Source organism: Pteronotus mesoamericanus, unplaced genomic scaffold, assembly GCF_021234165.1.
Source record: "Pteronotus mesoamericanus isolate MK-2021 breed Mesoamerican mustached bat unplaced genomic scaffold, CSHL_Meso_final scaffold_533, whole genome shotgun sequence".
Taxonomy (NCBI): domain Eukaryota; kingdom Metazoa; phylum Chordata; class Mammalia; order Chiroptera; family Mormoopidae; genus Pteronotus; species Pteronotus mesoamericanus.
In genome coordinates, this window is record NW_026555320.1 from 3,180,207 (window position 1) to 3,191,380 (window position 11,174).

The 11,174-nt window shown below is 46.5% G+C and overlaps 1 protein-coding gene across 2 annotated transcripts in view; it reads right to left on the bottom strand.

Moving 5' to 3' along the window:
• The window catches only part of SCAP (SREBF chaperone), a 40,196-nt gene extending 36,328 nt beyond the window's left edge, over positions 1 to 3,868 (bottom strand). For both annotated transcript variants that reach the window (XM_054594817.1, XM_054594816.1), the window contains exon 1: positions 3,749 to 3,868. The gene's annotated coding sequence lies outside the window, so the exon portion shown is untranslated. The remainder of the gene's footprint in view (positions 1 to 3,748) is intronic.
• Between the last annotated feature and the right edge of the window lie 7,306 nt (positions 3,869 to 11,174).

Genomic DNA, 11,174 nt, shown 5'->3' on the forward strand with positions numbered 1-11,174 from the left:
GGCTGGTGTGGCTCAGTGGACTGAGTGCTGGCCTGTGAATGGAAAGGTCGCCGGTTCGATCCCTGGTCAGGGCACATGCCTGGGTTGTGGGCCAGGTCCTCAGTTGGGGGCATGCGAGGGGCAACTGATCAATGTATCTCTGATGTACCTTTCACACATTGATGTTTCTCTCCCTCCTTTCCCCTCTCTCTAAAAGTAAATAAATCTTTTAAAAAAATGAAACGCACACTGGTATGACAGCTGTCACAATACAACCCAACAAAATTGTTACGAATGAAGTTAAAGACAACTAAGCGCTACCAGAGCCATCATAGGGTAAAAAAATTAAACAAACTTTTTGGCCAACCCAATGTCAGTAAGGATGCCTCACCTAGATAAACATAGCTTGTCCAGTAAGTAAAATGTATTTCTTGCTCAAAACCCATTGTTATTTTAACCTAAATCCTGAACAAATACTAACCTATTCAATTATGAAATGACAAGCGAGAAGATGATAAAGATATTTTTTAAACTAGGTAGAATTCTGGAACAGCTCATTTTGAGATAATGTACCAACCACCACAGTGGAATTAACTGAAGAAAATCAATGCAGTTTGTAAAAAGTGATAAGGCATCAATGTATTTGTAATTTCAATATTTAGATGATTTAAAAATACTCTAAAGTTGGGGAACAGCACTAACATGACTATTATAACTGCCATCTTTGTGTGAACTGGTAATTTCAGTCTTGCTGGCTTCTAACTGAAATCAACATGCTTAAAATGAAAGCGGTCCAATAAAATTTTAACTTCCAAAGGGTTCTGTCAATCCCCGTAGCTTCAAACTTACGATCAGTGCTGCATTTGAGGCATAACGACTATCAAGGTGCCAGACCCTCACTCACACTCATCACTGCAACTTTAAAATAACTTACAATTGGTTATTAACGTGAAATATCATCCTCTCTGATTATATGGAATTACCCTGAACTTAACTAGACTTCCAATTCAGAAGCAAATGGTTAGCACAAATGCCTTACATAATTTATGCATTTAAAAAATGCTAAATACCAAATAAACCAGTGAAATCCAAAGGTTTTTGATGATGAATCCCCAACAACAAAAATTTTAGTATACATCCCCAATATGTTTATTGATAAATTATACATGCACTATTGTGATGTCACACACACACACACACACACACACACACACACAGTAAGATACATAATAAAAATTCAGCCCTGGCTGGTGTGGCTCAGTGGACTGAGTGCCAGCCTGCGAACCAAAGAGTCGCTAGTTCAATTCCCAGTTAGGGCACATGCCTGGGTTGTAGGCCAGGTCCCCAATAGGGGGCACGTGAGAAGCAACCACACACTGACATTCCTCTCTCGTTCTCCCTCCCTCCCCCCTCTCTACAAATTAATATATAAAATCTTTAAAAGTAAAAATTCAGTAAGGCTGATATAAACAAAGATGGTTTTTAATCTTTTTCCTTAGAATGGTGTGCATTCTTGCACATCGACCCACACACACACAAACACACCCCGCTTACACTCCACTGGGCAGTCCATGCACGGCGCCGCGACGCTGCGAGCATTCCCAGCCAGTGGCCCTAACCGCTCACAAGGCACATGTCAAATGCAGTGGCCGAACTGCCGTCTCCTTCCTGCTCAGTCGCCCCATCTCTGACTTGGGCCTGTGCCACCGCCTCCCTCTCTTCATCTCATCACCTTCTGCTACCTCTCACCTGCCCACCGACGGCCACGAAGTCTGCAAAGCTAGCAGGTGCAAACAGCGTAAGAGGATCAACTCTGGTCAGACAAAACCGGATCTGCGCTTCCAACTCACCAGCTGACCTGGGGCCAGTCAGGTTAACGTCTCTAAAAGTCATCAGTAAAGGGACTGATAAAATTATCAATCTCCCCTGGTTATTATGAGTAAGATAAGCCTTTACTAAAGCACCCAGCACAGTGCTGAGACAACACAAGTGGTCAGTTAATATTTTACCCAGAATTATTATTTCAGGTGTCAAAAGAAGCCACTTGGACTTTGTGTCATCGACCAACTCAGGAAGGAAGCAGGTCAGAGTGGCAGCCGCTGTCTACTTAGGAGGAGCTCACCAGCAGCTTGTAAGTGGGCCGGAGGCCGGAGCCAGCAGTCACAAGCTGGGCGGCTATGGGGACCCAGTTTCCCTCTGAGGGACAGCTTTTCACCTGTTCAATGACAGCAATGATACAGGAAAACCAACACTTGGGGCCAGCAAATGGCCACCGATGCTGAGGGTAAGCAAACAGCACGTAAACCTAAGTGTCACTCCAGGCCTCTGGGCCGCGTTCATGGGCACGGCTAGATCCTGAGAGCGAGCCTCCCCAAGGCCTACCCCCCACAAACGCGATGATATGCATGTGTCCTGAACCCACAGGTGTGGGCTGTTTCCAAACCAGACGGCTCATTTGCTCACGTGTGACTTTAAGCAATTCACAACCTTTATGCCTCCATTTTCTAGTCATGAACTAGGTGTAGACGTTTTATGCACCTTCCAATGGTAAACTAGATGACTGGGGCCGGCGGGGGGGCGGGGGGGGATCATAAACTGGGGATTATTGAGAGGCGCTGTTTTTGCCACAACAAAAAAGAGAGCTCTCAAACGCCAGATTAGTTCCGCAGACCTAAGTCTATTTCAGTTTATGAGCAAAAGAACGAATATGGAGATTTATTGATTTATTTATTTTACATCACCCGCCCAGTACAAATACTGCAAATGTGTAAAACATTTAAAACCTAAACTGTATTAACATATCCTTAAAAAAAATACAGGTCGTCAATTGGGCTTCACTCAGAAACACCTAAAACGTATTCAGCGCTACCAAGGCACCCCGACCCTGGCTCCCTTACAAAAGCTTCACTCTTCAGCACGGTATCCTGAGTTGGCAGCACGTCAGTAACAACGCCGTGTAACCAAACTCCACGAAACGTTTGCTTAGATGGACATTAAAGATACCGTTCTACACCCCCTTTACAACGTCACAAAACCTGGCCGCGTTTAGTCACGCAGACCTGACTGTCCCCACAGGTGGGGCAGCAGTTGGCCCGAACTGGGGAAACTCCTGCCATGACCCCGGGGGCTCGCTGCCCCTTCAGCCAACAGCATTTCCACCTGCACGACTTTGTGTGTCTCGAACAGTCTGGACGCAGGGCTCCCAGCAACTACCGCTATCGTGACATTATAATCCTGTTGGATACACAGAGGTAATAAACCCACTGAGAAGTAAACAGAGGCAACGTCAATGCGCCAAGTTTGGGTTTGCGCAAAACAGAAAGCTAGAAACGAAGCAAAACCCACCAGAAAAGCGAACTGGTGCCCCTCAATCAGACCTTCCAACAGAGGTGGGAGTGAGCCGCGTGCTCTCCCCCGCACTCCGGGAAACCCCGGCAGCCCCAACGTGGGTTCTAGAACCGACAGCTCCCCGGGGGACAGCGGGGCCAGGGGAGTAACAGCGCGACCCCCTCTCCCTGCAATGACCATCTGGGGACGAGGGTGGGGTGAGGGCGCGCGGCACGCTCGGGCGGGGGCGGAGAGGGGGGGCCCGCGGCGGCCCGGCCCCCTCTCGAGGCTGCGGTCTCCCAGCCCGGGAAGCACAGCTGCTGGACAGCGCCCGCGCGCCCGTGCCCGAGGCGGCCCCCATCCCGGAACTCCCGGGGCCGCGCGGCGGGAGGCCTGAGCCCGGGCCCGCGAGTAGGCGCCGTGGGGACGCGCGCGGACGTACCTGTGGCGGCAGCTGCTCCCGGGCCGCGGCAGCGAGGGCGGGGCGCGGCGTGCGCGCTCCCGGCCCGCGGTCCGGTGCGTGGCGCCCGCCCTCTCCTTCTCCGGGCCGCCAGGGCCCGCGCAGCTCTCCGCCCCTTCACCTCTCACCTCCTACCTTTCCCCCTCCCGCCCCGTCGCCCTCCGCACGTGTTCCCAGCGGCGCGAGCATGCGCAGTCGAGCTCCGCCGGCAGCTCCCGCCCGCCCCCTGGCGGACGCCGGCCACCCAACCCGGAGGGCGGGCGTGCAGCCTTGGACCGCACCAAGGCTTCTGACAGTTTCCGGAGAGTTATCAACGACATGTACAAGATGCCCATCATCCCTGTTTTATAACAGAGAATTTAAAAAGCTACCGATATACACGACAAATGCAGACGGGTCGAATAAATTATGTCCATACAACGAGTTTCCCTACAGCCTTTTTAAAAAATGTTTTCTAAATACTGATGTTGAAAGATGTTCTTGAAGGATGAGCTGTATGTAGAGTATGTTCTCATTTTCGTTAAAAATGGTTCAAGAAGAAGGGGTGATACTGCTGTGCGGTCAGCATACATCTCGGGTGGAGGATTAGTTACTGGGTTTTCTGTATTTGCTGATGGACACAACCATTTTCGACACCGAATGTGAACTTGTTGCCCTAGCTACATCCACAGAGCGTCTACTCTGTCCGGTGTGTCTTGCACATGCGCTCAGCTTTGACCTTCCCCAAACCTCCCAGGTAGGTCCTGTTTCTGGGCCTCACACAAGGCAAAAGGGAAGCTTCACCCCCTCTAAGGGCGCTGGCTCACCCCAGGGTGCTGCCCGTTGCGGTTGCCTGTGGGCCTGTGCATGGACACCTTGACGACACCACCCTTGTCCTCACGGACCAGGTCTCAAGTGTCAGGTGTCTGCCCTGCTGCCCTAGGCACCCAACCCAGGGTTACCTGGGTACAACCTACCTATAGCAGACTGTGTTCAAACCTGTTCCTGCTCTAAAGGATGCGGTGCGGGGGCACCATGAAGCGCAGGTGTGCAAGGAGAAAGCCAGAGGCGGCCCTTCTGGCAGCTCCAGGGACCCTCCCTCACCCCTGTACCCACTGGACTCTGGACCACCTCTCCCCGGCTGCCCGTCTTGCCTCCCTCCCTGCCAACCACACTGTCGTCACAGTGAAATTAAACAGTAGGGACAATTGGCCTTGGCCCAATATAACCTTTAAGATTATGCCCCTGAATTTGGGGCTGGCTTTTGGCTTTAAAGGAGAAGGAGAACTTTTTCTATAAAGAAGGATTCCTTTTTTGTGTTATTTTTAAACAAGAGAGGCAACAGAAGAGAGACATGGCGGCGGGGGGAGTGGAGCCTTACCTACGCCCCTTACCCATCTCATTTCACTCTGACACTGGTCCCTTGAAAAGCTGACACCTGACGCCTTAGAAACCTTGGGCAAAGGGGATTCACTTGTGCAACCAGCCTCGCCCCCCCACCCCACCCCCACTGCCTGCTCCTTTTGGCAAGTATAAAATCTACCCAGTTTTTGTTTTGTTTTTCCCATTTTTCTGAGTGACTCTGCATGACCAAGTCCCCTCTCTTTTACTGTAAAGTTCCTAAAAAGAATGTGCACCCGGCAGCAGAATCACCTGTGGAATATTTAGGGAAGTCAGCGCCCTCCCACGCCCTGTCCCAGGCCCACTGAACCGAAGGCTTCTCTCCGGAGCCAGCCTGCCTTTCCCCAGCTCCCCGGGCAGGGAATTAGGCAGGCCAGCTCTGGGCCCTGCTGTCAGCCATTACGCATCACCCCTGCCCTCCCAAACTCTCCACCAGCTTGTGCTTGCAGGGGACCAGCCCTCAGCAAGGTCTGGACACTTCCCTCCAAAAAAAAGACAAGGGCCTCCAAACTGTCACTTATCTAAGTGCCCCTGAGACTTGCGGCATGGCCGAGAGTCCTCCACTGCGGGAGGAGAAAGACAGAGGCCCTGGTCCGGGGATGGGGAGCTGAGGCTCACGGCCACGGGGAACCTGCTACGCAGGCTCCGCGGGACAAGAATGAAGTGACCTCCATCTTAGTGCTTCTCCCCCAACATTTCCTTGTGAAAACATGCTGAACAGCTGAAAGGACCACACAGTTAACTCTACATCCTGGACTCTACAACTGTTAATGTTTTGCTTAGTATATTATCTATCACTTTTTTAAAAATCCTCTTTCTTTATCTACCTCTCAATACATCTTATCTGTTATGCATTCCAGGTAAGTTGCAAATACTTGATCTTAGTTTTTAAATATAATCCAGGTGGAAAAGCTCCACTTAGTCGTACATAGAATTAAACCAAAAACGTTCACGGCTGAAAGTTTTCCTGAAAGGGTTTACTGACCCACGTGCTAGCCAGAAAAGGACCAGGACCTGGGGCCTGAAGTTTAAGCCACCGGGGTTTAGACTTGGGGCTAGATGAGCAAGGCCACAGTCCGCAGTCCTGGGGTGGATAGGCTCTTTTATGCAAACTTGGGCGAAAGAGGTAAGGTGTTTTGAAAGAATTTACAGATAAAGGGGTGGGAGGGAGGATGGAAGCCCTCAGGAAAGTGTCTGTTCATTAGGATTGGTTGTGGGCAGCCTGGAAGCAACAGTCTGGAAAGTTCGTGAGTCAGCAAGAGCCAGAGGACCCTGGTGGTCAGTGCTGGGCTAGTCTCTTTAGATAACTGAGAAAGAGTCCCCTGGAAGTTAATTCAACACACACTCAGGTATGTAAACAGCCCTGCTTTTGTTCCTTCCAGCTGTTAACTGATTAACCTCTCATCTTCTCCTTCCACTCTCCAGCCTGCTGTAATTTAGGACATCTCAGAATTTTCTTCTTGTCATTAGTACAGCTCAACCTTACCTCAAATTGCTTACTGTGGGAATGATGCATTCACAAATTTTTAAAAAATGGAGCTTAGAGCCCTTCAGGATGTGGTAATTCCCCACACTTAAGCTTCTACGCTGGGCTAGACATTATGAAAATCTTGAGAGGTAGGGGCTGGATCTGTTCCACAAATGAAGAAACCTTCCTCGAGAGGGAAGGAGGTTTGCCCAAGGCCACTCTACTAACTGATGAGGTTGCCACATTCTGGGACACAGGACTCTGGGTTCTAACGCACTGCACAGGCACCTTGGTTGGCATGGACGCAGAGAAGGGTGTTTCATAATGGGATGGGTCAGTCTGTCTTTGCCATCGTTTGCACTAATGATCACGCTCACCATGAATTAACCATTAGTGGTAGCAGCTGGCAACGTGGTAAAGTGGAAAGCGCTGCTTCAATGCCAGACTTCTCAGATCTGAATCCTGGCTCTGACACACAGCAGCAGGAACTGCACTGTGGCTGGGAAAATTAACTTATCTCAGGGAACTCCAACTTAGGAGTCAGGTGCCAAGATGCGACCAAGAACACTGACCTCCAGGATTTTCGGGAAAAAAATTAAATCCCTGTGAACACGTGTAAAAAAGCCTAGGTCCCAATAAACAGCCTGATAACCATAATACAGTTGCTAAAATATTTAAAATCTCCAACTTGTACTGACATCCATTCAATACCTTTATGACCGACCTATTAAGCTCCTACCATGCGTCAGAGACCGAGTATGTGGAGTTCATTCCCTGCACTAGAGAAGCTGTCTTAGTGCGTACCTTTAAACAAAGCCTCACAGGCAATATGATAAGGGTTATTACAGGTCATACTAGCAACCATTAATAATGAAGAGATACTGACTGTTGGCTCCTTGCCAGAGACTGGCTCTACAATATAGTGCCTCATACAATCCTCATGATGGTCTTTAGAGCCAAGGCCCCACTTTAAAGATGCAAAAACTGAAACGCCCTGGCTGGTGTGACTCAGTGGACTGAGCGCTGGCCGGTGAACCAAAGGGTGGCCCGTTTGACTCCCAGTCAGGGCACACGTCTGCGGGGGGCTGGGGGCGCATGATAGGCAATTGATTGATGTATCTCCCACACATGGATGTTTCTCTCCCTCTTTCTCCTTCCCTTCCCCTGCTTCAAAAATATTTAAAAAAAAAAATTACCTTAAGCACCTAGCTTGAATAACTTGCCTGTGGTCACACAGAAGTAGCATCAAATGTCGATCTGCCCAACTGCAAAGTCCCTGAACTTCTTAGTGTTATAGCCAGAATAGGGTTAGTTGGCAGGAAACCAAAGAGCAGAAATCACCAGGACGCTGTACGACCAGGGCCAGGTAAGGCGAGCTGGCCAGATGCTCAACCCCGTGCCAGGTCTGCTTCACACGCCATCCCTGTTCGATCCTGACAGCCCTTCAAACCCCATGGAACAGGCACCAGCATTATCCTGCTTTGCAAGTGATGGAAAGGAGGCCCGGTGAGGTGAAGTAACCTGAGTGAGGCCGTTACCATCCATTATTTCCATGTTCCCTTCTCTGGCGGGGGATCTCCCACACACAGTGAGGGGGGAGAGAGAGAGAGAGAGAGAGAGAGAGGGAGGGAGGGGGAGAGAGAGGGAGGGGGAGAGAGAGGGGGAGAGAGAGAGAGAGAGAGAGAGAGAGAGAGAGAGAGAGAGAGACACCCCCCCTCGTTTTTACCTCTTTTTAACTGTAGCCATTTTAGGAGTGTAGAGTAGTTCCTATTTTTGTTATTCGGCTTCTTCCATTTGACCCTTTGCTCATTGAAGTATGTTTTCTTCTTTCCAAACCTATTGCAATTGTCTGATTTTGTGATTGTTACTGAGTTCTTGCTAAACTGTGTTGCAATTTTATCTCCCTAATGGCTCATGACGTTAAGATCGCCTTAAGATCTTCTTACATGCGTGTTGGCCACTCCTACATCTGCTTTGGTGAGATGCCTATTCCAAACATCTGTGCATTTTTTGACAGGACTGTCTTATTGAATTGCAGGGGTTCTTTTCATAGTCTGGATACAGTCTCTTACTATACATATGATTTCTAAATGCTTTTTCAGAACAAAACAAATAAAAAAAGAGAAATATTTCAGAAATAAATAGTTCTAAAACAAAGAAAGCCATAAATAAATACAGGCCCCAGCCAGGTAGCCCAGTTAGTAGGAGCGTCACCCAGATACGCCAAGGTTCCAAGAACCAACCAATGAATGCACAAATACGGGGAACGAGGAATTGTTCTCTCCCCCTCCACCCCACTTCCTGTCTCTCTCTCCAATCAATAATAGTAACAATAAAAGACCAGCAACAAAGACAAAATCCCCAAAAGTTACCTGACCTTGACCAATGTAAGTCCTAACGGGAATAAAAAGCACCAAGACTTTCAAAGCATATAAAATGCAGCAAGTTCCTCAGTGATGCTTATGTGGCATGTGTTATTCTTAATGCTCAAACCTGACTAGGCTAACACAGATAAAAAAAAATTAGTCATCTTTGCTCACAAATATAGGTGGTATGTTACTATAATAAATAGATCTCAGTAATATTCATTTTAAAATCTTAACAAGCCTAACATAAACAGTTATGGAAAATATGACAAATACTAGTAAGACAAGGCCATAAGGGGAATTCAAGGCTCAAACAACAAAGAGGGAAGTGCCGGGACTGCACGGAAGCTGAACGTCTGCAGAACTGACTGACGGCTGGGGCGCTCTGAACAGGGGGGCAAGAGACTGAGGAGGAACGTTGCTTTCTCCTTTCCTTCTTCAAGCTTATTTTTTAAAACTGAGTTGATAATATGTATTTTAAAATTAAGAATTATTATACAAAATGCTTCCTATTCCCTTAGAAACAGAAATTAGACAACAAATACCTTTTTCAAGGGAAAAATAAGAAGGTTGATATCGTTATTCGCAGATGTTAACAATATCTTTAAAAAGGGAAAAAAATCTTTAAAAAACCTGAAGAATCTCAATCAGAATACTATTAGGAGAAATGTTTAGAAATCTATAGGGTGTCATAATCCTTTAAAAGTCGACTGCATTCCTATGTCAAAGGCACCATTAAACAAAACAAAAACCAAAACCAGGTAAGTCCTTTTCCAATGATAAAAAGCATTTGAGAGGGTATTAACGTCTCCATTAGTTTTAATAAAATCACACAACTATAGTTGTAAAAAATGAGAGAAAAAGTCCCTGGAAAATACTTTCTAGATCTTGATAAAGTGCAGGTGAAATTCTTCTGGATAAGTGGGCACAGTCCCTTTTTAAAGAGGCCCCTCAGGGCAGACATGCACTAACCTTTCAACACCTATAGAGACAGATTTCAGAGAGGCTCAATTTTCACCTTACATATAAATACATCAGAGCTATATAAGGAGCAAGGAATATTACTTTTCAGCAAGAACTGCTGGGCTACTCAGTTATCAGCATGGAGACAAAGTACCACACTGCAACAAATTCTAGATGAGTCAAAATTGAAGGCATATTTAAAAAATTATTTTAAACTGGAAAAAAACAACAAAGAACAGCCCCGTCATCCCAGTATGGAAGAAAAAGACATTTCTGAATCCTGAAGTACGACACTACCATCAGAGACAAACAGAAACATTCCAAGGTCTTGCTCCAATAGTATTGTTTCCCCAGTTTGGTCCTTCAGCTCAAAAAAAAAAAAAAGGAAATGGGGCAATAATTGCTCTGTCCTGTGACCATCAGCCTAGGGACCTCCCGTGACTTGAACTGTTTGGGTGCCTCGCCCCTTCCCCACGCACTTCCACACCTTGAGCCCCTGCTCTCTCTCCCTGCTCAATGGCCGCGGCCACCTTCAGGAACGCCCCCACCTTTACAACCCCTTCTATAAGACAGGTGTTCTACAAATATTTAACTAGTCCTTATTTTTAAAAAAAGTTGAAGATAAAATAGTTTTAAAGAACCAGACTACAAACAAAAAAACCTATTAACCGTGTTTTAGGTGTGTGGCAAATACTTTCCTATTCTATTCCTTGTCCTTTAACTTTTTTTTATATGTATATTACTATATAGGCTTAAATGTTTAATAAGTCATATTGTCAATATTTACTTTATAGCTTCTGGGGTTGAATATTCTACTTCAGGTTATGAAAAATATTAGTTTTGTAACCTAAAACTCTTTAGATTCTACATATTGATTTTAAACTCACCTGAATATTTCTTGTATAATGTGTGAAACAGGGCTGTATGTATGTTTCAAGTAGTAGTGGTCCATGCACCTTATATGTTGAATAAGCCTTATTTTACCCACTGATTTAAAATATCAACTTAATCCTATATTGTTAGAGAGACATATACATTTGTCTCTAGAATGCTCATTATATTTCATTGATCTAATTGATTATTTCTGTGCTGGTGTCACGTTGGTTTAATTGCTGAGACTTTACAATGGTTTTAATCTTTTTAATATGTTATAATTAACTTTGACATTTAAAAAATAAATAAAATCAATCTGCATTTAAGAAAGAAAGAAAAAGAATTAGAGAGAGAGAGA